The 27602-nt window shown below is 37.7% G+C and overlaps 1 protein-coding gene and 1 long non-coding RNA gene across 3 annotated transcripts in view; one reads left to right on the top strand and one right to left on the bottom strand.

Annotated features, from left to right (window-relative positions):
* LOC126875922 (uncharacterized) overlaps window positions 1-27602 on the bottom strand; it is a 258532-nt gene that overhangs the window by 94126 nt on the left and 136804 nt on the right. The window lies entirely within an intron of this gene.
* LOC126875946 (uncharacterized) overlaps window positions 1-27602 on the top strand; it is a 96457-nt gene that overhangs the window by 16406 nt on the left and 52449 nt on the right. Inside the window, exons 2-4 of one of the 2 annotated variants that reach the window (XR_007693795.1) lie at window positions 93-2432; window positions 2954-3036; window positions 3273-3362. This is a non-coding gene — a long non-coding RNA (uncharacterized LOC126875946). Of the gene's footprint in view, window positions 1-92; window positions 2433-2953; window positions 3037-3140; window positions 3363-27602 lie in introns of both variants that reach the window. The other variant, XR_007693794.1, reaches the window with a different exon arrangement.

The raw sequence follows: 27602 nt of genomic DNA, 5'->3' as shown, positions 1-27602 counted from the left end.
ATATTATTGTGTATGTAATACTGGTTTGGATTTCTAATTAATACGGTAGTTGCTGCCACCAGAAATAGTCTAAGGACTATTTTAATGGGTAGCGTTAACTGATGCTTAATACAACTGGTAAACGAATTTCACTTTTCGGCTAACCTGCTATGTGCAGGAATACTGGCATGGGAGAGGATTAAAGCTGGGATTAATAATTATTTGTCCTCGTTGAACGGATTTTATTTGAATGTAGAATCGCTTAGATTATTACCTTTATATATATTTTATTAGCCGGATATATATATATTTTAGCGTTGCTGGATCGGATAGGAATGTGAGATTTTCCGTTGTTTATATATAAATTTATTTTTACGTTCGACTTCTTCTTCTCTTTTAATTTCACTGTAATAGTTTGCCGTTGGAACAGAAACTCAATTCATTTACTACGATGGATTCTGTTACCACGATTTTCTTGCCTTTTGAGTTTAATAATCGAGGATGATTCTAACGATCCTCTCTGTGTGGGACTCGTGTGATTTCGCAAGCCTTGCCCAAAGACGGGTAGTATTTTACCAACAGTGGGATGAGGAATGCGAAGATCGACGGGTGTTTTTGATAATCGAAAACACCGTTTGCACAAGCCAACACAGCGAACGATCCCTTGTTTAAAGTTTAAACGATGATTCTATCTTCGAAACCGTTCACGAAAATAAAACGAGATCGATGATAGGAAGTTCTAATTCGATTCTCGAGGGCAACGAAATTATCAGAGAAGAAGGAAATTCTCAAAATTAATTTTCTTACCTTGAGGAGTAGGCGCTGTCTGGCGCCATTTACCTCAGCTGCTCCGTTGGTCGTCGAAGTTTTTGCTGGGTTTATTACTTGAACTCGAATATAGTTTACTATTAACGTTTACTTTATTTATCTATTTCGATACGGACAGAACAATTTACTGACTAGATTAATACCGCAATTACAATGCGCGTTCAAGGATAAAATTTTCTTTTTCCTTGGTCGCGGCTCTCTTTTCTTGACCGAAAAACTAAAGACCCCGAAGCGCAAAATACTATACAAAATTTCTAAAGGTGAGCGCAATAACGAACGTAGTAACGAAATAATTAACAAAGAGTGAACAAAATAATTTTAAACCGTAATAACGAAGATCGCAATAATAATGAACAAAGAATAATGTAATAAGAATATTCACCAGGATGATAATGATAATCGATAATTGGTGAGTATAATAACGATAATGTTAGTGAGTGAGCAACGTAATAAGAATGTTCACCGGAATAATAATGTTAATCGCTAAATGATGATTATCGTTGTAGTCCGTGCTCTACGTTGCTTTGCTTATTTATAATGCCACCCCCCACGGAGTGGTGTTCCGCTGGGGGTACGCTTATGATTGTTTTTGCGATTTTGATGTTTTCCCTTTCTTGTTGTTTCCCTAGGTTTCGGTGATCGACGTTCGAACAATGTTTGCGGAGGCATTTCCATCAGAGGTTCCTTATCATTATTATTTTTTTCCTTTTAAACGTCTTTTGTTTTTATGTATGATATATATATATATATATTTTTAAATGTGATATCTATTTTATGTTTGTTAAATATATGTATTTTAATTTTATATTTCCCCCCTTTTAATTGATTATATATATATATATATATATATATATATATATATATATATATATATATATATATATATATATACATATTATATATATATATACATATTATATATATATATACATATTTTTTTCACATTTGTAGTGGCGCACAGATTTTATTAAAGAAAAGTGTTAACAATGTGTTTTCATAATTTATTTCTCGCGCCTGACTTCCATTAATCCTTAATATTCCTGTCGCCATGACGCGTTTAAATCTAACATGGCTGCTCATAAATGTCATCAGCAAAGTTATAGTGACGGGTCTGTAATTTTGTTTGATATCGAAGTAATTTTCCGTCTGCCGCTCGTTAGCCTTATTCTACCGCAATTAAACATTTACTTATTAATATTGCTTTAAAGTGACAAGTATTGTTCGTGTGAATATACGCATATATATATTTATGTTGTGTGTCATTTTAATATGGCTAATGTTTCGTAATTCTTCGATTGCGTTATTTATTGTTTTGAGTAGTCTATTTTATAGAGTATTCGATAATATAAAACATACGCGCACACATACACACATATATATGTACGTATTCATATGCGTATTTCTCTTGGCAGTGTAGTATTCATACGAAATGAAATGTCAATTATTTATTTATCTTTTACCGGAATGTACGCTAGTTTTAAGTATGTATCTTAGATTATCGGTTTGATAGAATTGGCACACATATATATTACCTGGATCATTCCCACAACGTCATCCAATTCTTCGATATGCCTTGGATACTTACTGCGGTTGCCTTCAATCGTCTTATATCTGTGGCTATAAAGGTACTGTTTAATTCATTTAATTTAATATGTGTATAATGCATTGTGTGTGCGGCCGCTATTGTGCATTACAAAATCCGCTTCTGCATGTTAGATATCATAATATAACAATACTACGTAGATTAATACATAATAAAATATCCTTTTACTCCGGTTATATTTATTACTAACTCTCAATTAATCTATCTTAATTATTTTCTAACCACTTTCTATATTTATCAGCTATTTTATTTCTTCTTGTAAATCTGCGAAATCCATGCATGTATACTTCCTTGTATGGTGATTGATTGTTCACGACGTAAGTTGCACTTTCACTGTTTTAGTTATTCGTTGTACTAACATTCGTTGTTTTACATTCAAGCAGTAATTGGAGCACTCGTAATAAACTTCTTTTCTTTTTCCAAGTTTCCGCTGTCTGTGTCATTCGACGAACAGTGCCACGCCTCCACAGCACCGTTATAACATTTAGCGATGCTGCTCTTTGCATTAAGGCAATTGAAGTTAATTCGTTCATTTATTTTCAGCTGGTACATGGTGTTCCGCAAGCAGGGAGCCATAACCTATTTTGCACGTAGACCTTCTTGTATGATGATTACTTGTTTACAAGGTAACTTTCACTTCCACTCTTTTAATTATTTATTGAATCGACACGTTGTATATTCAAACAATAATTGGAGTACACATAATAATTTTCCCTTTCTTTCTTTTTAGGTTTTCGCTATCTGTATTATTCGACGAACAGTGTCACATCTCCTTTTGATTTATCCATAATATAGTTATAACATTTAGTCACCTTATATTTTGCACTGAGACAATTGAAACTAACTTATTCACTTATTTTAGGTAGCTGTCATACATTGTGTTCCACGAACAACGATCCATAACTTATACTTGCACGTACACTTTCTTGTGTGTTGATCACTTGTTCATAAGGTAACTTTCACTTTCGCTAGTTAATTGTTCATTGAGTTAACACGTTTTATATTTAAGCAATAATTGAAACACGTATAATAATTTTCCTTTTTCCTTTTAGGTGTTCAATATCTGTATTATTCGACGAACAGCACTATAACATATACTACCGCACTACGTTGCCCACTGAAATCGCTTTATTCATTGCCTATTTCGATTATGCGCTAGTTTTAACTTGTTTAAATGCACCGTTCGCGGAATCCCTTTTACTTCGATCTTGACGTTTTGGTTCTGCAAGATTTCTAGCACTTTGTATGGTCCAGTATATTGATCGGCGAATTTTCCTTTACTGGGTTCTTTTAGCAAATATATCGAATCTCCTATTTTAAAATCTTGGGGGTACATTCGTCGATCGTAATATTCTTTTGATCTTAGTTTGGATTTTATCAAATTTTCTCTTGCCATTCGTTGTACGGTGTTAATTTTATCGAACAGATCTTCGAGATATTCTGCGTAAGTTGGTTCCATGTTCTCTTCGATTATTACTTCACCAGTAGGTTCTCTGACTAGATGTCCAAAAACTAATTCGTGCGGGGAGAATTTCGTTCCTTCGTGTACAGAGGTATTATAGGAAAACATAGCTAATTCTACCCATTCGTCCCAATTTTTGGAATTTTCAATGTATAATTTGAGATATTCTATCAGCACGTGGTGAGATCTTTCGATTGAACCGCTACTTTGTGGATGATATGCCGTCGTGGTATATTGTTTGATGCGGAATCTCTTTGCTACTTTCTTCATTAGTGAGGATGTAAAGTTCGTTCCCTGATCAGTGAGAATAGCTCTCGGTGACCCGAAACGACAAATAAATCGCTTTACAAAAGCGTCCGCTATCCCGGCTGAAGAGATTCCTCCTAGTGGAATCCCAATTGAGTATTTTGTTAATAAGTCTTAGATAGTTAATATATATTCGTTTCCCTTTTGGGTCTTTGGTAATGGACCTACAATATCCATATTAACCTTATCGAACGCTTTACCTGGTGTGTCTGTAAGTACCATTGGTTGCTTTCCTTTTATTCTTGTGAGTTTCTTCAATTGACATTCCTTACATGTTCTTACGTAATCTTGAATTTCCTTTTTCATATTTTCCCAATAGTAATGTTGTCATATTCTTTGATAAGTTTTTGTTATTCCTTTGTGTCCTGCTACGCTTGATTCATGTTTTTCTCGTATTATGTTGTTCTGCGCTTCCACAGGTGGGGTAATTACTTCCCCAGTGCAAATGGTGGTGGTTAAGGTTTTTTCCATAAATATTTCCTTTAATTTTCTGATTGTATTTCGCCAGGGTATTTCCTCCAAGTTTCCTTTGCTAATGCTGAACGAAGTTAACTGTTTTTCATTTACTACGTCTAATAGAGATCTTAGCGAGTTTAATAAATTTTCTGGTGTTATTGGAATATTTCTATTTTCCTTTATCGGTAGGGATACAATGTATTTTCCAGAATCGTAATTCAATCTTGCTTTTTCTAACATTAAATCTTCATAACGAGGCAATTTTCCCGTTTCCTTCATTTCTAAGGCTCCTTTATCTATCGGGTTGCCATGTATATCTATAAATACTACTTTATGGTCATTATCGTAGGTCTCGTGTCCTTTTCTCGTTGTTGAATTAGTTCTGGAATTACAGTGGAGGTCTCTTTTTCGCTTGTTGTATTCGTGTCTTCCTTTTCTCGATTGGTTATTTCTCTATCTATACTTACATCGATTTCTGCTAATGCTTGGTCTAAATATTTTATGGGAGTTTCTTCTATTGTAAAATGTTTTCGAGTAAACCCCTTTCCTTGATTTTTAGAATCACTGGATTGAGGCAAGACATGTGGTTTAGCTTCGAATATGGGAGAGTCTTCTGTCGTCGTATCCAGTTTGAATCTTTTTGAGACATGCGTATCCTTTTCTCGTTGTTGAGTTAGTTCTGGAATTATGGCGGAGGGTTCTTCCTCGCCTGTTGTGTCCATGCGCCTTTTTCCTTGATCGGTTATTTCTCTATTTGTGTTTACATCGAGCTCGGTCAGTGCTTCGTCAGAATACTTTACGGGCGTTTCTTCCAGTGTAAGATGCTTTCGAGTAGAAACTTTTCCTTGTTTTGTAAGATCAGTGGATTGAGGCAAGATGCGTGGTTTGGCTTCGAATATGGGAGAGTCTTCCGTTGATGTGTCTATTTCGAATCTTTTTGAGACTGGATAGCGAATCGGTGACTTCCTCTCTTTTTCTGATTGGTAAACAAACTTCAGGGGGGTTCCAAGATAATGCGTCTGCGTTTGCGTTCGCCCTTCCTTCTTTGTATACAATATCAAATTCGAAGTCCGATAGTTTTAATTTCCATTTCCAAATTTTTGAAGTAGGATCCTTGATAGAATGCATCCACACTAAAGGTTTATGATCGGTTACGATGGTAAACTTCCTTTCGTAAAGATACGGTCGGAAGTGCATTGCGCTGTAAACAATTGCCAGACACTCCTTTTCTATGGTAGAATAGTTTTATTCGGCGGGATTTAATAGCCTTGAGGCATACGCAATCGGCAAATCCTTTCCGATTGGCCCTTGACTCAGTACACCGCTTATTGCATATCCTGATGCGTCTGTAGTAAGGTTAAAGGGTTTAGAAAAGTCTAGATATTGCAGGACGGGTTTCGTCACTAACGCTGTCTTTAAATTATTGAATGCGTTTTCCTGATCTTCTGTCCATTTAAAGGGAGTGTCTTTCTTTAATAGTTGTGTCAATGGTTTCGCGACCTTGGAGAAATCGGGTATAAATCTTCTGTAATATCCTGCTAGTCCCAGAAATTGTTTGATATTTTTCGCCCTCTTCGGTCGTGGAAATTTTGATACGGCTTCGACTTTCTTTGGGTCTGGTTTCACGCCATCCTCGCTAATTATATGTCCCAAATAATTCACCTCGTGTCGTAAAAATTCGCACTTATCAGGTTGTAATCGTAATTTAGCTTTCCTCAGTCTTTCCATTAACTTATTGAACTTAATTTCGTGTTCTTGGAGAGACGTGGAATAAATCACTATGTCATCCAGATAGACGAATAGTTCTATTCCTTGCAGACCAGATAATATTGAATTCATCAACCGTTGAAATGTTGCTGGGGCATTCTTTAATCCAAAGGGCATTCTTTTGAATTGAAAATGCCCGTATGGTGTCGAAAATGCTGTTTTGTGTGCATCTTCCTGTGACATACGGATCTGGTGAAAGCCCGATGCCAAGTCGAACGTGGAAAAGTATTTTGCACTTCCTAATTGATCCAATATTTCTGTAATGTTGGGTAGTGGGAAGGCATCGCCAATCGTTTTATCGTTCAATTTTCTATAATCGATGACTAGTCTCCAGCGCTTATTTCCTTGCGAATCGGGTTTTTTGGGCACAATCCATAACGGGGAGTTATATGGAGATATTGATGGTTCCACTACGTCCGTATCTAGTAGCTCTTGGACCTGTCGATTTATTTCTTCTCGATGTATTGGCGGATATCGATACTGTTTAGTATTGATGGGTATATTGTCCGTCGTGATTATCCTATGTTCCAGAACTTCGGTTGCTTCCAATGTATCTCCTGGAATATGAAACCTATCTTGATTATTACGAATCAACTTTTTAACATTTTCCTTTTCTTCTTCGCTCAAGTGTTCGAGTCGTAGTAACTCATTTATTTTATCGTATCTACTTTCCTTCGATTTTAGAACTGTATTACACGCTGTCCTAGGAAGCGGGGAGAGATTTTCAAATTCCTTAATTACCATCGTTGGTGTTGTAAATTCGTAATCTCTTGAAGTAGTATTTATTACTCTTATGTAACCTTTTCCTTTATGATTCCTCACAACTGCATTTCCAAAATAAATTCCTTTGATCGGCTCGATTCTGGGAATAAATCCCTCTTTTATCTCTGGATTTGCGATATTAATTGAACACGTTACTGAACTTCGCTTCGGTATAATTATTTTTTCTTTAGTATCGAAGGGGATGTAAATATTTCCCCATCTGATATGTTTTCCCTCGTAATCTAGACGAGCTTTACAACCTGCAAAAAATTCGGATCCTAGGATTCCGTCTTTATCGATTAGCAACGAATCATCGACTACATGAAAAACAACCGGACGGCCCGCCACCTGTATTACCGTCTGCCCTAGGGAGACCAGGCTCGTTGCCGTAATTCCTCGCACTTCGATTGATTCCTTTTCGTCGATGATGGCTGAATCGGGTAAAGCAGGTTTTTTGATAATATTGATTTCCGATCCAGAGTCTAATAATAATAAACTCGTCTTAGTTTTTAGATCTGGGGAAACTATTCGTGCAGTTGGGGTCGTTGGGGAATCGTTAAATTTTACTGAAATAATTCGGAGAGGTCGCCTTCCGAATCTGAATACAACTCCTGATGATTTTCCTTCGCCGGTTGCTTGTGCTTCACTCTTTCCCTTTTGTCTTGAGATTCTGGATTCTCTGTCTGTGACCTTGTTTGGTTGTGGGATGACTCCCCCACAGTATTTAGTGGTTGTTCGTTCGATCTTATAGTGGGCATTGCGTTCGCTCTGTCTCTCGTTATGGGTGGTGGAGTCGATCTCGCGGGGGTGGCTGCCCTTGTTCTGTTTGTTGCCGTCGGCGCCGGTCGCCTGATTGCCGCCTGTACTCTTGGGCGATTCGGCGTATCGTTCCTTTGTGGCTCGCCCCATTCTCCCGAAGGACGTGTTTGGTTTCCCGATGGTCTCGAAGCATAGGGTACGATTAATCCGGCATCTACTCGGGCTTTAAATTTGTAACAGTCTTTCACTAAATGCCCGTGTTTTTTACAATAATTACACGTGATATTTTGTCTTGTAGTATTCGAAAAATTCTGCGATGGAGGTACCGATCTTCGATCTTGGCGGTTGTTTCTGATATTGTTGTTAGTGTTCGAAGGACGTGCGTTGTCGCGTCTGTAATAGTTCGAGGGTGTCGGTCGTTGGGGTTAGGTTGGGGTTACTAATTTATATCTATATTATTACTAATTTATATTTAAATTAAATAAAGAGAAAGATGAACTTGTTTAATTTAAATAGCTTATACATTTAGAGCATAATATTGAAAATATTAGGGAAATTTAAAAAATTTTTGAATATTAAAAAAAAATATTTAAAAATATTAATATGTATGTCGGATTAGCACTGGGAGTAGGGTTGTGGGCGTCAAATGAATCTTCACGGGAATTAGCCATTGGTACGGTACACGCAGGTGTAGTTTATTACAATAATAGAGTTATTACAGTCTTGACAATTGATCACTCAATTGGCACTCGCGACGATGGTCTCAGGCCCGACAACGAATCCGCGACCAACGGGATCACAAAAGAACGTGTCGGAGATGAAAGGAAAACCGGAGCCTTCCCTTTGCAATTTTGCGAGAGTCTTCTGGTGCTTTAGCCTGGATTTTGTCATAGCTGTAATTAAGCAATTGTTGTCATTTGTAATTGTTCGATATATGTGATGGCGAGGGTGGGTTCGAGGTGGCAGTTGGTCGCCGAGCGTAGCCGCGGTCACGGGATAAATGTTTTGCCCGACGAAGGTGTGGATCGGTTGTATTGTTCTCCCTAGAAATCACATGGAATTGTACTTTGGAGATGTCGATATAATGGGACACACGTTGTATTAGGAATCAGACTCCAGATAGAGGCTGCCTAGCAACGACGTTTGGATCTTTCTCGATGCTTCCAAAGAGTATACGACAAACTCTTGGCAGCCCAGCAGCGGCGATTGGAAGCTTCTCGATACCTCCAGCGAGCATATAACGAACAAAATGCAGTCGTACAGCGAAAAAGATTTTCATCAAATATTCATTCGTGTGATCGCCTTGGAAAGTGATACATCGAGCAATTTACCGAGTGCCTCAGCAATCGTATTTTTTTTGTGTTTAAATTATTCTACGCATAGTAAAGAGTTATCCCGTTGACCGTGGATTCGTTTGGAATCATTAGTTAAACTTATAATTTGTTAATCTTATCATTCATTAAAGTCAATATTCATAATATTTTGTGAAATCTTGTATATTCGCGTAAATATAATCTTTGCTTCATAAAACGATGGCTAATTCAAACGAAGAATCGTTACAGGCCTTAAATTCTAATGTTAACCCGACATATATATTATATTATATATATATTATATACAAATATTATATTATATATATATATATATAATATAATATTTTAAAATATTAATAAAAAATAATAATATTACTATAAATATTTAATTATCTATAAAATTAAATTATAAAATATTAATACTTAAATATTCTATCCTTTATTTTTAAATTGTTTAATATACAATTTTTTTTATTTTGAAAAAATGGAAATTACTATAATATAAATTGTATAATATATAATTTAAAAATTTTTTATTTATGTTATATATATATTAAATTATAAAATATCAAAAATTTTAATTATATATTAATATAAATAAAAAATATTAATGATATTATAAAATTAAAAATATTAAAAATTCTTAAATTATATTTTTAGTTCTAATAAAAAGATATTAATAATATTATTATAAATATTTTATTTATAATACTTATATAAATATAGTAATTATTATTATTATTAAATTATAAAAATATTAAAAATTTTAATTTAATATATATATGTAATATCGTGATATAATGTGTTTACAAAGAGTGGACAATAGAGATGTTAATCAGACAGAAAAAGACGATTGTTGTTCAACCTGAACTATTCACGCCAAACGCACAGAAAACAGCGCAATCCACACTCTCTCGGCAACGCCACTCGCAACCTCTGTCTCCGCTCAGCTCGCACTCTGCTTCTCGACTCGCTCTCTCTGCTTTTCGACTAACGCTCTGGTCGTTGCCGCATTCTGTTGTCTTTTTCCTAGGCCCACCGCACACGTGTTCTGCAGACGCTCGTGGCCAGGGTCACGTAGGTCTTTTCCACGAAACTATGCACTTGAAAAGACCGATGACACATTGATGGGCCCGACGGCGCCTCGGCTCTCGCGACATTGTTCATAGTTCGCCCGATATTTCTTAGGCCTTTCGTCCACGATACTACATTCGGCCATCCTGCAATAACATCTGCCCTCAGATGTTGCCTTCTATCTCGCTGTCATCAGATGCGTCACTTTCGGCGTTTAGGACCCAAGGTTTCATAAAATCGAGGTGTGTGCGGGTCCTTCCTTCGGTACTGCTTCGCACGCTTTCTTCTTTTCTTGTAACTTCGACGATTCTCCTCTTGAGTTGCGGCGATCTTCTTCTTCGCGTCCTCACGTAGCTCGCGACGTTGTTCTTCAAACCTCGCGGCCCACTCTTCGTCGATCAGCTTTCTAATCTTCGCCTCTTCCCTGACTTGCATTTCGACCCCGACCAATAGCTGGAAAGGAGTCTTCCCTGTGCTTCTGTTTACGGTGGAATTCAGGTATTTCTGAACCTGGTCGACATGCTGCCCGTTCCCCCTCGGCGCCAGTCTTCGCGGTCTTCGCGCTACCGGTTTGTCGCTTTTCAGAACTATTTTCGCGGTTATCCCGACGTCTCTCTTCTTCTCCGGCCTATACCCTTTAATAATATCCCGAATCGCTTCACGATAATGCGGTTCCTGTACGTGTGTTAGGTCTGTTTCGTCAGTCTGTTCTACTACGTTAATTCTAAACACATCCGACACGTCTTTGTTAGTCTGTTCGTCAAGCCGCAAGAAAGTCACTTCGCCCCGTTTAACCCGTAACTCTACCTGATCCAGAAAATCAGTGCCTAACAACAGGCCGTGCTTCGTCAATATTTTGTTTGAAACAACGTGCAAAGTGATTGGCAGTTTACACCCATCGACCGTCATTACCTTAGTGAATTCACCCCAGGTCTCATTGCCAGCGGAACCAAAACCGTCGAACTTAAACTTGCATTTACCTAGCGGTGGTGACCCTAACCTCGCATACTCGTCTGATCGGATGAACGTGAGATCACTACCCGTATCCACTAATGCCACAAACCTACAGTCATCTATCGCCACTTCTTTCACATACTTCCCTTTTTCGGATCTTGACACTACGCAAGTCTCTTTCGGTCGTGCCGTACACCTCGCTGCAATATGTCCAAATCCGCTGCACTCGAAACACCTAACACCTTCTCCCCTCTCCGGACACTTAACACTTAGATGATCCTCACTACCGCAAATGGAGCATCTTCTTTTCTTCATTGCGTCTACAAATTGACTGGGCTTCCCGTTCTTCTGGGTTTTAGCCGGCTTCACAATAGACTTTGCTCTGCAACTCTTCTGCTCTTCGTACATCACTAACCTCTTCCTCAACTCTTTGATTGACGTAGCGCCGTACAATACAGCCTTATTGTTCTCGTCGTCTATTATTCCATCCACTATGTATTCCACCTTTGCTTTCTCCTCCATGTCCACATGGCTGGCTATTTCGAGCATGCGGTACATGTAAGCCAAACATGCTTCATCACTCTCCTTTTTCGTTTCTTCAAGTTTCTGATGAACTTGCCTACTGTTGACTTTCCTCGAAAATTCTTTCACTAGCCCCCTCTTCAACTCGTGCCAAGTCCTGGCATGACACTCGAAGCTCGCGAATATTCTCGCTGATCCCTTCAGCAGCTTCCTGGCGTGGACTGCCTTCTGCCCATCCGACCACATGCACGTATCAGCGACTTCCTCGAACGACTCGAACCATCGTTCGACATTTTCACCTCTGCTGCCACTAAACGACTCTAATGCATCTTCGACGTCTCTAAAACTCAGTGTCGAACCAACGCATGCCCTTCGACAACATTCGTCGCGGTCCTGATACACCCTTCGCGTATCTCTCTTGTATCCTCTTGCGTTTTTCTTGTCATCTTCATCCTCACTTTCGTCGTCGCTTTCTTCTTCCGACGATATGTCGTTACCATCCATGGCCGCTTGTAGCCGTGCGCGTAATTCTACTTTTCTTCCCGTCGTTTTTAAACCCAAACTAGCGAGGCGCTCCTTCAACTCCTTCGTATTCATTTTCTCAACATCTTCGTCTTCGTTACAATCACGCTCAGCTCTCTGTACATTTTCTAAATCTCGTTGACCGGTTAGCTCTTCACCGCCCGTCGATCCCTTACGATACGATTGTCCAGCCCTACACGCCCGATTTAGCCTTGCAATCAGCACTGACCTCGTACCCGATATAGGGAGGTTCATTCGCGCGAGCTTACTCCTCAGCTCCTCCAGCGTCGAACCCTCTTCACCCGACAATCGCTCGTCCCCGACGTTTGCCATTTTTCACACTACACAAACTTAAACCGTCAACGATTATCGTCTTTTACCGCGCCGCGTACCGGTAAATTCACAACTAGCTCGAATAGCTCTGTTAAACCGTTTCGTTTTCTGTCTTGTCCAATCCCGGCTGAGCCCCCAAAAATATGTAATATCGTGATATAATGTGTTTACAAAGAGTGGACAATAGAGATGTTAATCAGACAGAAAAAGACGATTGTTGTTCAACCTGAACTATTCACGCCAAACGCACAGAAAACAGCGCAATCCACACTCTCTCGGCAACGCCACTCGCAACCTCTGTCTCCGCTCAGCTCGCACTCTGCTTCTCGACTCGCACTCTGTTTCTCGACTCGCACTCTGTTTCTCGACTAACTCTCTGGTCGTTGCCGCATTCTGTTGTCTTTTTCCTAGGCCCACCGCACACGTGTTCTGCAGACGCTCGTGGCCAGGGTCACGTAGGTCTTTTCCGCGAAACTATGCACTTGAAAAGACCGATGACACATTGATGGGTCCGACGACGCCTCGGCTCTCGCGACATTGTTCATAGTTCGCCCGATATTTCTTAGGCCTTTCGTCCACGATACTACACATATTTGGTCAGACAAACATAACATGGCTGTGTGACTGCAAATGAAAGGTTCTATTATTTCTGTTCAATATCTCGCGTATTATATATTAGTATATAATTATAATTACGTAGTAATACAAATGGGAATAAAATATTTGGAATTCTCCATCTTCGAAGAAAGATACCAAGTTGGAAAATTGTATTTCTAATGATTTGTACCAATTTATATTTTTAACGAACGTATATACGTATCAGTATCAATGGTATACTTTAATAACGTGTGACACGTAAGGGTAGAAGTGTTAAAAATATCTGTAGACTACTTTGTTTTAGTATAATAAAATAAGAATTAAAATATTTAATTTTTTGATTCGTCAAATTTAAATTTATTGTTACTCGTATCGATTCACAAAATCATAAAGGTATGTTTTGTCAATTCCACAGGATATACACCATGATAACATATTTCAAATAATTCGTCAATAAATTATTATTACAATCAATTTTTAATTAAGTAGTAGATAACAAAAAAATATGGAATACAATTTTTTCACACAACGCTTTGTTTGAGTGAAAAATAAAATTGAAAATTTATCATACGCGTGTATTAAGCCAATTGCCAACCGAACATGTTCAAACTGTATTTTTTTCAAAACGGGACCTTAAGCTAAAAAGCTTTATTTCACATATTCGACTTGTTCTTGTATGTGGTATCAGCACCTAGTCGGATGCCCGCGTTATGCAGGACACCCTGATGGCGTTGAACGCAACGATTCAAATTGAACTGAAAAGTCGTTATGTTTTTAGAGGATTTGTAAGAATGATTAATAGATATGATTGTATGTACAATTTTGTAGAGTACAATTAGATTTGTAAGTACAATTTTAACAAGCTGTCTTAACAAGATCTTTATGAACACATCATACATCAAATATGATACATGCAAAGTATGTATAACATTTAAGATACATGTATGTATGTATAGTGGAAAACAAAACTGTTCGTACAGTTGGAATGTAAAAATAAAAAGAGCAATATTTCCTACATTATTCAAATATATGTAATTGTACACCATAAGAGACATTTATATAAATAATGTAATTGTATAATAAATGCACACAAAACATTGACATTATTTATTGTTAGGGAAAATTGTCGTTTGTAATGAACGAGTTTATTTTATTGACCAGTGACTCATCGGCTTATTCTATTTTTGCCGAGCACCCGCGTTTTTGTGTCTTGGCGGCAAACTCGACCTACCCAGTTTTTGCTTTACCTTGGTCTAGGCTTTAGAACACAGACTTACTCACACAAGAGCGACATACATTGTTATTTATTTAATATTAGTAATAATTATATAAATTAAAAATAAATTTTTAAAAAGATTTTTTAATAAAAATTTGAATAATTTATATTTAATAATAGATATAAAATTTATTCTTATTTAATATATATGTATATAAATATAATTTTAATAAAATTATTTAATAAATAATTTAAATTATCATATTATTATTATTATTATTATTTGAAATAAGTTTATTTAGATTAATAAAATATTAATTATGTTTAATTTGTAAAATTAAAATTTTTATTTTTAAAATTATATTTTAATATATTATAAATGTTATATTTATTAATAATACATATATAATATAATTATATATATATATATGTCGGAGATGAAAGGAAAGCCGAAGCCTTTCCTTGGAAATTTTGGGAACATCCTCTAGTACCTTAGCCTAGATTTTATTATAGTTGTAATTGCTTAAGATTTGTAATAAGCGAGATTGGGTTCGAGGTGACAATCGGTCGCTGAACGTAGCCACGGTCACGGGATGGATGTTTTATCTAACGGAGGTCTGGAGTGGTTGTATGTGTTTTCCGAGAAATGTGGTTGTGGCGGCATGCGGCCTCGAGAGCGGGCCGAGCCACGTGTGATGTTGCCTCGGAGGTGCCGATGCAATGGGACATACATTGTATTAGTAATCAAAACTCCAGGCAGAAACTGCCTAGCAACGGCGTTTGGAACTTTCTCGATGCTTCCAACGAGTGTGCCTAGCAACGGCGTTTGGAACCTTCTCGATGCTTCCAAACGGATATAGAAAACAAAATGCAATCGTACAGGGAGAAAAATCTCCACGAGGCTGGCATTCTTGCGACTGCCTTGGAGAGTGATACATCGAGCATTTTCGACGATCGCATTTGCGTCTAAGTTAGTTTCGCTTAGTAAGGAATCCCGGTGACCGTGGATTCGTTTGAACTCAAACATTGCTAATAGTATTATTTAATTTAATTATTCGTAGATCGTATTATTCATTAGGCTTAGTGTTTGTTAGACTTATTATTAGTCGTACTTATTATTTGTTAAGCTTAGTGATAGACCTGTATATACGTGTAAATAAAATCTCGGCTTTGTGAAACGATGGCTAGTCCACATGAACAGTCGTCGCGCGCCCAAAATTCGAATCGTGACCCGACATCAGAAGTGGGATCAGAACCGTTTAAAGTGCTACAAGAGCAAATGGTCCTTATGCGCCAGTTAATTCAGACGCTAGCGCACAAACCGGAGGAGCAAAGACCGAGTACGGAATCTAAGGATGCAACGTTACCACGTTTTGACCCCGAAGGTGCGGGCGCCGATCCATCCGCGTGGTGCTCTCATGCTGATTTGATTTTGAAAGACCACCCGATGCAAGATAGTGCGTTACTTTCCGCTCTAAATCGCGCCCTAAGGGGTCCTGCTGCGCATTGGCTTTCACAAATGGTGCGCGGTGGAAAGCTTACCTGGCCAACGTTTAAGGAACAATTTCTTTCGCGTTTTGGTGGCAGAGAGACAGCCGCTTCGGCGTTAATAAGGATATCCAGAGAACGACCGTCGGAGACTGAATCCCCGGGAGCGTACGGTAGTCGCCTCCGCTCCATGCTGCAGATGAAGTTGCAAGATCTAACGATGCCCGAAGTGATCAATGCCTTCGCCCTTTATATACTGAGTTCACAAGATCGACGCTTTCGGCGACTAACGCTCGCGAATAATATCAGGACGGAGGACCAATTTCATGATGAAATGAGGATTCTCCCTTACAACGATCAGCCGACATTTTCGCCAAGAAATTCACTAACGGAACCTGAAGCTAAACGAAGCAGGCTATCAGTTCCTCGGATTAAGTGCTACCGCTGTGGTGCTCTCGGACATAGGAGAACGGAGTGTCGCCTGCAAACACAAACGGGGAAGGAGCAGGATATACGAAACCCGAAGGAAAAACGACCAGCCGCATCGTCGAAGGTGACCTGCTTCAAATGCCACGAGGAGGGACATATCGCGCCTAATTGCCCATCATCGCGGAAAAGAAACTACGATTCCATTGACGAACGCCGGATCGACTCCTGTGTAGTGGAAGCTCCGGCTGGTAGATTAAGCTATCTGGGTGAGTCGTATCCATTTTACTTTGATTCTGGGGCCGAGTGTTCGTTAATCAAAGAGTCCCTAGCCTCGAAATTTTCGGGTAAAAGAATAACCGATGTGGTAGTGATACGGGGGATCGGGAATACTTGTATTAAGAGTACACTTCAGATTTTGTCCACTGTTTGTATTAACGGTCTTACATTGGAGATAGTTTTTCATGTCCTTGCCGACGATTACCTAAAATACGACATCATGATTGGTCGCGAGATTTTGAGCCAGGGATTCGACGTAAATATCACGCAAAATAGCCTCGTTATTTGTAAAACAAAGGTCGTTAACGCTTGTGGTAAAGTCGCGGAAGATGCGGTCAACATTAACGAGGTTGACACTGATGTGATCGGTAACGACAAAGATCGATTAATCTCTGTTCTCGAAAAATTTAAAGAATCATTCATTACGGGTTTCCCGCGTACTCGCGTCAGTACGGGTCAGTTGGAAATACGGCTAATTGATCCCAACGTCACCGTGCAGAGAAGCCCTTACAGGCTTAGCGAGGAAGAGCGAAGAATAGTACGCGAGAGAATAGACGAATTAATGAAAGCACAAATCGTAAAACCTAGTAATTCGCCGTTCGCGAGCCCTATGATACTCGTGAAGAAGAAGGACGGCTCAGACAGATTGTGTGTAGACTTTCGAGCGCTGAATAAAAATACGGTCGCGGATCGGTATCCCTTACCTCTTATTGCTGACCAAATCGCGAGATTGCAGAGTGCGAGATACTTCATTAGCCTGGACATGGCTAGCGGATTTCATCAGATTCCCATTCATCCTAACTCGACGGAATATACTGCGTTCGTTACCCCCGACGGTCAATACGAATACGTGACGATGCCGTTTGGGTTGAAAAATGCACCAGCCGTTTTCCAGAGAGCCATTTTCAAGGCCTTAGGCGACCTCGCTTATTCGTATGTCGTTGTTTATTTGGACGACTTTCTAATAATCGCCGACTCAATAGATCAAGCTCTAGAAAGGTTGCACACTGTACTAAACACTCTCGTATACGCCGGATTTTCTTTCAATTTCGCTAAATGTTCTTTTCTGAAAACGTCGGTACTTTATTTGGGATATGTAATTCGTAACGGAGAAGTTCGTCCAAACCCGGGAAAAATACAAGCTTTGAATTCTTTACCTGCACCGTCGACCGTCACACAGCTTAGGCAGTTTATAGGTTTGGCCTCTTACTTCCGAAAATTTATTCCTAAATTTTCACAAGTGATGAAACCCTTGTACGCACTCACTTCTAGTAACAAGCACGTAACTTGGACGGACAGGCACGAAAAGATAAGACAACAGATAATTTCCGTTCTGACCGACGCGCCGGTGTTAATGATATTTGATCCCAATCGTCCCATAGAGCTACATACCGACCCTAGTTCGGAGGGGTATGGAGCTATTTTAATGCACAAAGTCGAAAAGGAAAACAGAGTCATCGAATATTATAGTAAAAGGACCAGTCCCGCGGAATTTAGGTATCATTCGTACGAACTGGAGACACTAGCAGTAGTAAGCGCCGTCAAGCATTTCCGACACTACTTACATGGACGGAAATTCTTAGTAGTTACCGACTGTAATTCTTTGAAAGCCTCCAGCAACAAAGTAAACTTAAACGACCGGGTTTATAGGTGGTGGGCTTACTTGCAAACATTCGATTTTGACATCATGTATCGAGAGGGTAAACGAATGGCCCACGTAGATTTCTTTTCGCGAAACCCCGTAGACTTGAATCGCCGTATGATAGACAAGGTCGCAGAGAAAGAGATTAATCTGGCCGAGATCTCCGAGGATTGGCTATTAGCGGAACAACGTCGCGATCCGCAAATCTCCGAAATCGTTAATAAGTTGCAGAACGAAGAGCTCGCGGAAGATATCGCGAATACCTACGAACTGCGATCCGGTACACTTTACCGTAAAATACAACGAAAGGGCAGAACCCTTTGCTTACCCATTGTTCCGAGAGGTTTTAGATGGTCCGTCATCAACCATGTGCATCAGTCAATTATGCACTTAGGATGGGATAAAACGCTCGAGAAGCTCTATGAGTATTATTGGTTCGAGGGAATGGCGAAGTACGTTCGCAAATTTGTCGAGAACTGCCATGCTTGTAGAGTTTCGAAGGCTAGTTCAGGTAAAATACAGGCTGAACTGCATCCTATACCTAAGACCGGCATACCGTGGCATACGGTGCACATGGACATAACGGGCAAGCTGAGTGGCAAGAATGACTCGAAAGAGTATGTCGTCGTCTTGATCGATGCCTTTACGAAATTCGTGCACTTACATCACACACGCAAATTGGATTCGCTTAGCGTTATCAAGGCACTTAAGTCCGCCGTGTTTTTGTTCGGTAGTCCCTGTCGGGTAATAGCAGATCAGGGTAGATGTTTCACGGGCCGGGAATTTCGAGAATTCTGTGCAAGCAAACAAATCAAAGTTCATTTGATCGCGACCGGTGCAAGTAGGGCCAATGGGCAAGTAGAACGTGTTATGAGCACGTTAAAAAATATGTTCACAACGGTAGAAACGACCGGGCGTTCATGGCAAGACGCGATCGGGGAGATGCAATTGGCTTTGAATTGCACCATCAACCGCGTAACCAAATCGAGTCCTTTAGAGTTATTGATTGGTAGAGCAGCAAGACCGTATGACTTATTACTACCTAATAACATCGAGGAAAAAGAAATAGATATCTCCAGTGTAAGACAACAGGCAATAAAAGAGATGGAAACTAGTGCTAGGTATGACAAAGAGAGATTCGATAAAACCAAAGCTAAAGTAGTTAGGTTTAATCCCGGTGATTTGGTACTACGCCAAAATGAAGAAAGGAACCAGACAAAATTGGATCCAAAATTCAGGGGTCCATTTGTAATATCGGAGGTCCTGGAAGGAGACCGATATACCTTGAAAACACTGGATGGGAAAAGGTCATACAAGTACAGTCATGACAGGTTAAGGAAAATGCCGGATAGTTGCATTCCTGCGGAGTTGGATGTCTGTTGTGATGACGAGAACAGTGACCATGGCGATGTGAGTACCCCGATCCCAGAGGATCGTAGAATTATATGAGCCCAGGTGCGGCCATGGGATGGAGTTCAGTGCGGTCAGGCACTGGAAGTGACGATGTCACGAAGCTGGGAGCCGGTTTAGTACCGACAGCGACGATGTCACGAAGCTGGGAGCCGGTTTAGTACCGACAGCGAAAATGTCACGAAGCTGGGAGCCGGTTTAGTACCGACAGCGACAATGTCACGAGGTTAGAGCTGGTCTAGTACCGACAGCGACAATGTCACGGATTTGGAGCTGGTCTAGTACCGACAGCGACGATGTCACGAGGCTGGAGGCGGTCTAGTACCGGCAGTGACAATGTCACGAGGCTGGAGGCGGTCTAGTGTTGACAGCGATCGTGTTACGAAGCTGGTTATGTAACGAACTTTGAGAGTATGTGCGATTCGAAGGATGAGACCCATTTGGGTGTGAAATCGAGAATGGTCCGTCATGTCATTACGACCCGACTGAAAGCACGCAGAATGCAACTGGCACTTTGAATGCTAATCACAATGATACTAATCCTGTTTCCTTTTGTTTTGTTGACGAAGGTACACCCGAGGACGTGTGATAGTCAGGATGGCCGTGTCGGAGATGAAAGGAAAGCCGAAGCCTTTCCTTGGAAATTTTGGGAACATCCTCTAGTACCTTAGCCTAGATTTTATTATAGTTGTAATTGCTTAAGATTTGTAATAAGCGAGATTGGGTTCGAGGTGACAATCGGTCGCTGAACGTAGCCACGGTCACGGGATGGATGTTTTATCTAACGGAGGTCTGGAGTGGTTGTATGTGTTTTCCGAGAAATGTGGTTGTGGCGGCATGCGGCCTCGAGAGCGGGCCGAGCCACGTGTGATGTTGCCTCGGAGGTGCCGATGCAATGGGACATACATTGTATTAGTAATCAAAACTCCAGGCAGAAACTGCCTAGCAACGGCGTTTGGAACTTTCTCGATGCTTCCAACGAGTGTGCCTAGCAACGGCGTTTGGAACCTTCTCGATGCTTCCAAACGGATATAGAAAACAAAATGCAATCGTACAGGGAGAAAAATCTCCACGAGGCTGGCATTCTTGCGACTGCCTTGGAGAGTGATACATCGAGCATTTTCGACGATCGCATTTGCGTCTAAGTTAGTTTCGCTTAGTAAGGAATCCCGGTGACCGTGGATTCGTTTGAACTCAAACATTGCTAATAGTATTATTTAATTTAATTATTCGTAGATCGTATTATTCATTAGGCTTAGTGTTTGTTAGACTTATTATTAGTCGTACTTATTATTTGTTAAGCTTAGTGATAGACCTGTATATACGTGTAAATAAAATCTCGGCTTTGTGAAACGATGGCTAGTCCACATGAAGAGTCGTCGCGCGCCCAAAATTCGAATCGTGACCCGACATATAATTTATTTAAATATATTTACATTTAATAAAATTTTAATTAAAAATTATATCATGTATATATATATATATATATATTAAATATATTAATTATATAAAAATTTTTTTAAACTTATCGATAGGGTATGAACCTATAAGCTTAATTTTAGCTTATTATATATATATATATATATTTTCTTTAAATTAACATTAAATTTTCTCAGTTAATAATATAATAATTAAATTGCATTTAATAGTAATTTAAATAAGATATATCTGATTTTTATTTAATAATTATGTTTGTAGAGGATTATGTTTTAGAGGATTATGTTTTCAGAGGACTTGTGTGTAGAGGATGGTTGATCGTGAGATTTATTAGACAAGATTGCTCGTTGTTGAAACCTTCAAGTATATTTTCAAATGATTAAATAAATAATTATAGATAATGTTCGCAAAGACGGTAGATACTCGTAGATACTGATCCATAACTCTCGTGAACTCTTTACGATTGCGTCCGTTTAAACTGGTATAGTATAAACAGGTCGGGGGAGAGTCGGAGAATTCAAATTCGTCTTTGTTCGACGGTTCGACGGTAACGTAACGGCGACATTGTTTTGCCCGGAGTTTATTTATTAATATATTATGTATGTCCTAACGATCTTGATACTCCGAAGCAAAAAAACAACATGATTTGAAATGTTCTCTAGCTCATGTACCGCTGCGTGTACTTTCAAGGAGCAAAACTGGCACAGTTCCGCTTGTGACGCGAGACGGAGATTATCGTTTCACTTCCTTTAACGCATTTTTGCTATTGAAAGACACTAATTTCTGTGACTTGCTTTATCTCTGTTATAAATCTCTCTTTATATTTAAAATTTGATAGTTTTTGTGCAAACGTAAAAGGTAAGTAAATATTAATAAATATTATAATAATATAATATAATGCTATATAATAATATTAATAAATACTTCGCTATTTACTTATTTTATTTCCATTAAGGTATATTGTATTTTTCATTGCATTACTTTCATTTTTATTTAGTGTAATAATAAACGCATACGTTAATATTCATTGGCATTAGTGTAATTGTAAGCTTCACTGTAAATTTAATAAAATTTATAAGAACGGAATTGTTAAAAGGGTATATATGTGTAATTAAACTAGATTCTATTCTCAATGTTGCTTCATTATTTTATTATTGTTTCATATATATATTTTTCTTTTAATTTACATGTGCTTCTAAGTTAATAGAACTAAGCACAATGAGAAGTAAATTTTATTAGATTTGCCTTATTATCACTCTTGTGTAATAATTCGCGAGACACTCTATGCTTAGCTACGCTAAGCGAGATACGCTAATATACTCTATACTCTATGCTTTATACCGTTCTTTTGTCCGCTAGTTACCTTGTACGCGAACTTTTTATCGCTAGTGGATTGTAAAAAGCTCGAAGCGGCGGTACCAAAACATAGTTATCTTCTATTAGCAAATAAAATTCTATTTTTGATGAAATTTAGTAAAAAATATTAAAGTATCCGAGGAACAATTTCTTTTGCCTGCAAAAGTCACTTTGAGCAGGTGAAATCAAATTCTCAAGATTTTGATTAACTTCTGATGATCCGAGATACAGTAAAACTTTGCATCGCTCTATTGAAAAATATTTGTGCGCTAGGAACAAATCTCGAGTAAATAACGAGTTTGCTATTTTAAAGATAAAACGTGTAACAGGCATTACATGTAAGAAATACAATGCGGGCAAAATAACAGCTCACTTAACATTTCTGTTAATTTCTAAATACATAGGATTTTTCACCAGATATTAGCGCTTTTATTGGAACAAACAAATGAAAATGAACAATTCCGTGTAACATACTTCGGATCCATATTGATCTGATATGTCAAACATATACATTGATATTTCGAAAATTAAAAATTATTTTCTAGAGTTGACATGTTGTTTTTCAGGTAAGTAAAATGTTTTTTAATGTATACTATATCTAATTTATTAAGTGTAATTACCAGTTATTTGCCCCACTTTTATAATTTCCTTTGTATATTATATACATTATAATCTAAAACGTATTTGTTCAACGTATTTGTCGTCCAATACCGATGATTTAGTCATAGACCGAATTTCTTTTACCTGTAAGTTCAATATTTTGGCAACTGAGACTAAATTAGAAGGTGTCCGTTTAATTTTTCTTCTACCTTTTCCCATAGAAAAATGTCTGAAAGTCCAAAACAGAAAAGAGAGAAATGGTCAGAGGAGAACATGAATGGGGCTTCGAAGCTACTCTTCAAAAATAAAATGGTCCAAAGACAGGTCACTGAAGCTTCCAATGTTTCAAAAACGACGAATGTGAAGTCTGGGCACACGTCGAATGCGCAGATCAAGAAAATATTAAGTATTTTCCATACGATATACATAAAAATCAAATTTGAATAAGAATATGTATACTGACATCAAGAGGACTTTTTAAAACATTATTAACCATTTAGAGCAAAAGATCAAATAATTAAATAATTGATCGGTACTGGACGACAATTTTTCGTTTCCTACAAATTCCGACATTACTATTCTTGCACATTGTCAATTCGTCAATTCGTATTATTGAATTTCATAAAATTAATTTTCCTACTTTTATCAAGTTCCATTTGTGCTATAAAGTCACTTTGTAAATTTTCATTTTTATCAACTCTAGCACAAGGTACTGTGCGACTCTCCCCTGCATCTTAATTTGTATGTGATTCGAAATCCAAATTATTCGATATTTTTCATACCAAACTACGATAAAGATTCTTAACAACTTCTGCAAGATTACCTATACTAGCATTTATGACGTTCCTGTTTCACAAGATCAATAACCAAGCCTTTTCCTCGATTCTTTTTCTCTGATGAAACGTTAAATAGTTTTCTTCCTTCTTTCTGTCCTGATGAATTTTATCTTTTTCGTAGGTCATTGATATCTGGTCGCTTTTTTAAATTACTTTTTCCTAGTCACAAGTCCTAGTTTTCATGTCACAATAAAGAGATTAAAAAATGCTGGATCAAAATTCTTAATGCTTTTCTCACTCACTCCGTACTGTTATCTTTCTGTTCATGTTCAAAATAGCGAATAGAGGTACATACAGAGGCGAATACTTCTGTGTTTAGTCTATTGACACCCCCTCCCTCTCGCCCCTTGATGAGGTTGACTCGTGTTAGATCACAATATCAGTTTGCCTAACAATCAGAACTACATGGAATTTTGGGGATATACAGGCTGAGTCTTCAACAGCAAACCACCTGAATAATTCTTTCAATTTTTTGAGATGCAGGAAAATGTTTGAAACAAAAGTTGTTTGGTTTCGAGGAGGCTATTACGCGATGGAAAAAGTTTTTCTCAGATGGACGCGTTTACGAGTTTTAAAGAACACTTTAATAGGCTTCGTTTTTTTTTAAGTGTAGCCGTGTAGTTTTGAATACCTATTTGTGCCATTGTTGCTCTTTTGAAGACGGATTTAAATATCGCGGTCATTTAAGGTCACTCAAGGTCATAAAACGTAGTAAAATAGACCAATCGAACGTAATGTTTCAATATTCCGAAACAAAGGAAAATGGATTTACCATTTTCAAGATAAGCGGCCCGTTCATAAAACACCATTAAACTAGGAGACGCAATCAATTGGAGAAAAGATAAATTTTCTGTGACTACTTATCGTACTCGAATTCGACTCTACATCTTCGTTACTTTGTCGAAATTGCTATATACAATAATTATTAATTATGAATAACGAAAGAAATCCTTAACCGAAAAATACTTCGTTATTCAGTATTCGTTGTTTAATATAATTATAAAACACCAATCAATAATAACACAGGTACTTCACAGTGAGATATTTGAATTATTCATCTAATATAAAGAATAAGAATTTTGGAACAAAAATTAAACGGTTAGTACAAACATTCGATAATTGCACGAAAAAGTCCTCTACGTAGTTACACAGCCGTCGTGTCCACTTTGAGAAGGGCAGATTTCCCTGAGGTATCGCGGAAGTTTGGCGGTCCATTGCGATCGAGCAGTGTAACATGATCCAATATTATCAGTTATCGTTGAGACAATGTATCCGAGTAATCATTCAAAACTGAAAATTGCCTTATTTTAGGCTTTTTAAAATTAAATTTCCACTAACGCATTTGTAGGATTTCCCCGACTAAAATAAGATCAAACATGATATAATATGAATAATATTTAATTATCAATTATTAAGTAAGCAAATATGTTCCAAATTTTATCGTGTTTGGTGTCATTTTAACCAGTAAAACGCAAGAAACATATTAGCAAAAATTTCATTGATCAAAAATCGCAAATAAGAATCTTTCAACTTATCGTCAGCCTTTAACGAGGCTCTCTTTCTCTTTCATTCGCGTTGTCAATTTTGAGGAATAGAGTCGTTCCTACGTCTCCATAATTGTAACGTTTCAGTCCCGATTTCTGTGCAATTATCGAATGCAATTATTAAAATTGTATACACGACATATTACAAACATTGAATCGAATCTTCTTCTGCAAAACGTTATCGAACACGAAAAAACGAACACGAATAATCGAATCGAAAATGACTAAACGATCGGCTGTTGGATAAGTGTTTACTAAGAATCTGACTAAGTACACTCTCCTAAATGCAAATGACTCATTGAACTTTTTTGATATTAACTTTTTAATGAACGGCAATCCTCGAATAAAATCTTACTCAAACTGATAACATTAACAAAATGTTTAAAAAATGTCAAAATCGGCGGTATCTCCTTTTTTTGTAAATATTTACCGGCTATTGAATCCATTGATTCTCGATTGCCTTATCTGTTTGCTTGTGTACATCTTTTATATATACATAGATGGATACACAAATAAGTTTCATCTATGGCGAGATCAATTTAGCCACCTGAGTAACCAGCTATCTTTCGAATCAACAGATACAATACCGATACAATGATACGACATGCGATGTACATACTCGAAACGTTACAGATTGAATCAATGAATTAATGAATTAATGAAAAGTAGCTGCTAATCATTGGTAGGATACACGCTTGTTAAAGATCGAAGATGTCCGTGAATTAATTAGCTTTAAAATTAAAAGGTTAGGTATGTGGGAGATTTTGCGTTTGAGGAAAATTATTCGAAGACAGCAATATGGTCCTGTTGATGATACGGAAGTGTAGGGGTAATAGGGTGAATGCAACGAGCAATGTATAATAAACAATTGATAATTGGTAATAATGTATAAATGATTCGTAACGATTAAGAATAGAAGCAGATAGTAATATTTAATTAGAACCCATGTATTTTATTTCAACTTCCAATTTATGTTCCTTTGATAGCAAAAACTAAAATAGAATTGATTATAATAAATTTTGAATATAGGAGATTGAAAATTGAAATGGTTCATCAATTGGTCTGATTTCAAACTAATCTCGTAAAAAAGTTGCAAAGAGGGGAAATATAGCTTTAAGAAATACGCAATTAATCGAGTGTTTACGGTACGTGCCAATAACAAGACAAGCTTTTGACTTTTGGAGAAGTCGACTATAACAAAAATATACTATATTATATTATATTATATATTATATTATATATTATATTATATATTATAGCTATAATTTTAGCAGATACTGTTTATCTATTTCGTTTTGCGTGTATTAACGTCCTCATGGTGTATCGTATAGTAATTAATGCATCAGATTATATACATATTGGTGTTTGTAGGTAACACGTTATACAGAGTGGAGAAGCAGCATCAAATTGTCACGATTGCAAAATAAAATGAGTGAACGGCTGGTGAACGAGCAAAATACTCGTACAATAACAAGTGAATGTAAAGGGAGCTCTAAATTCCAAGAAATTCCATTTTATCAGCCGAACAAAATGTATAATCTGATAATGTTTTGAGGATAGTAAGTTAGGCAGGCGAAAAAAATAGGTGTTAACGATCAAGTATAACAGATACGGTAGTAAATATTCAACAATTTTTCAACCGTAATGTATTTATACACAAATCTGCGTACTTTGTATCAAAGTTTCTGTTGAAAATGACAACGTGAGTTCGTGCTCGCCATCCATATGCAGATGCGTTAGTGATAAGAAATAGTAACTAGATGATGATGCTAGTTACAATCGATAGATTTAATCGATAGGCTTAAGATGCTTTTTTGTTTTTATCCCTAGTTTTTGTAAGCGTGTGCAATAAAGGCTTTTTTGGCTCAGAACGGTGTAATAGATTTATCCATTCAATAAAATAATAACTACTCTGATCTTACCTCTGAGTATAGAAATAACAACAGTTTCGATACATATATTTTTATGTACAGCATGTATAAAAAGTATCAGGGCGTATAAGTGTCCATTAGCGTGATTTCGGAGGATCGGAGCCTATGGATCGATTGATTCATGCAAAATTTTGTAAAAGTTGACGTTTGCTGGCACCGTATGCTACTTAGCACGAGGATCAAATGGAACTTTACTAGGA

The sequence above is a fragment of the Bombus huntii genome, unplaced genomic scaffold (assembly GCF_024542735.1).
Source record: "Bombus huntii isolate Logan2020A unplaced genomic scaffold, iyBomHunt1.1 ctg00000060.1, whole genome shotgun sequence".
Classification (NCBI taxonomy): Eukaryota; Metazoa; Arthropoda; class Insecta; order Hymenoptera; family Apidae; genus Bombus; species Bombus huntii.
The sequence above is the reverse complement of the archived record's forward strand: the minus strand, read 5'-3'. Positions and strand labels throughout refer to the sequence as shown.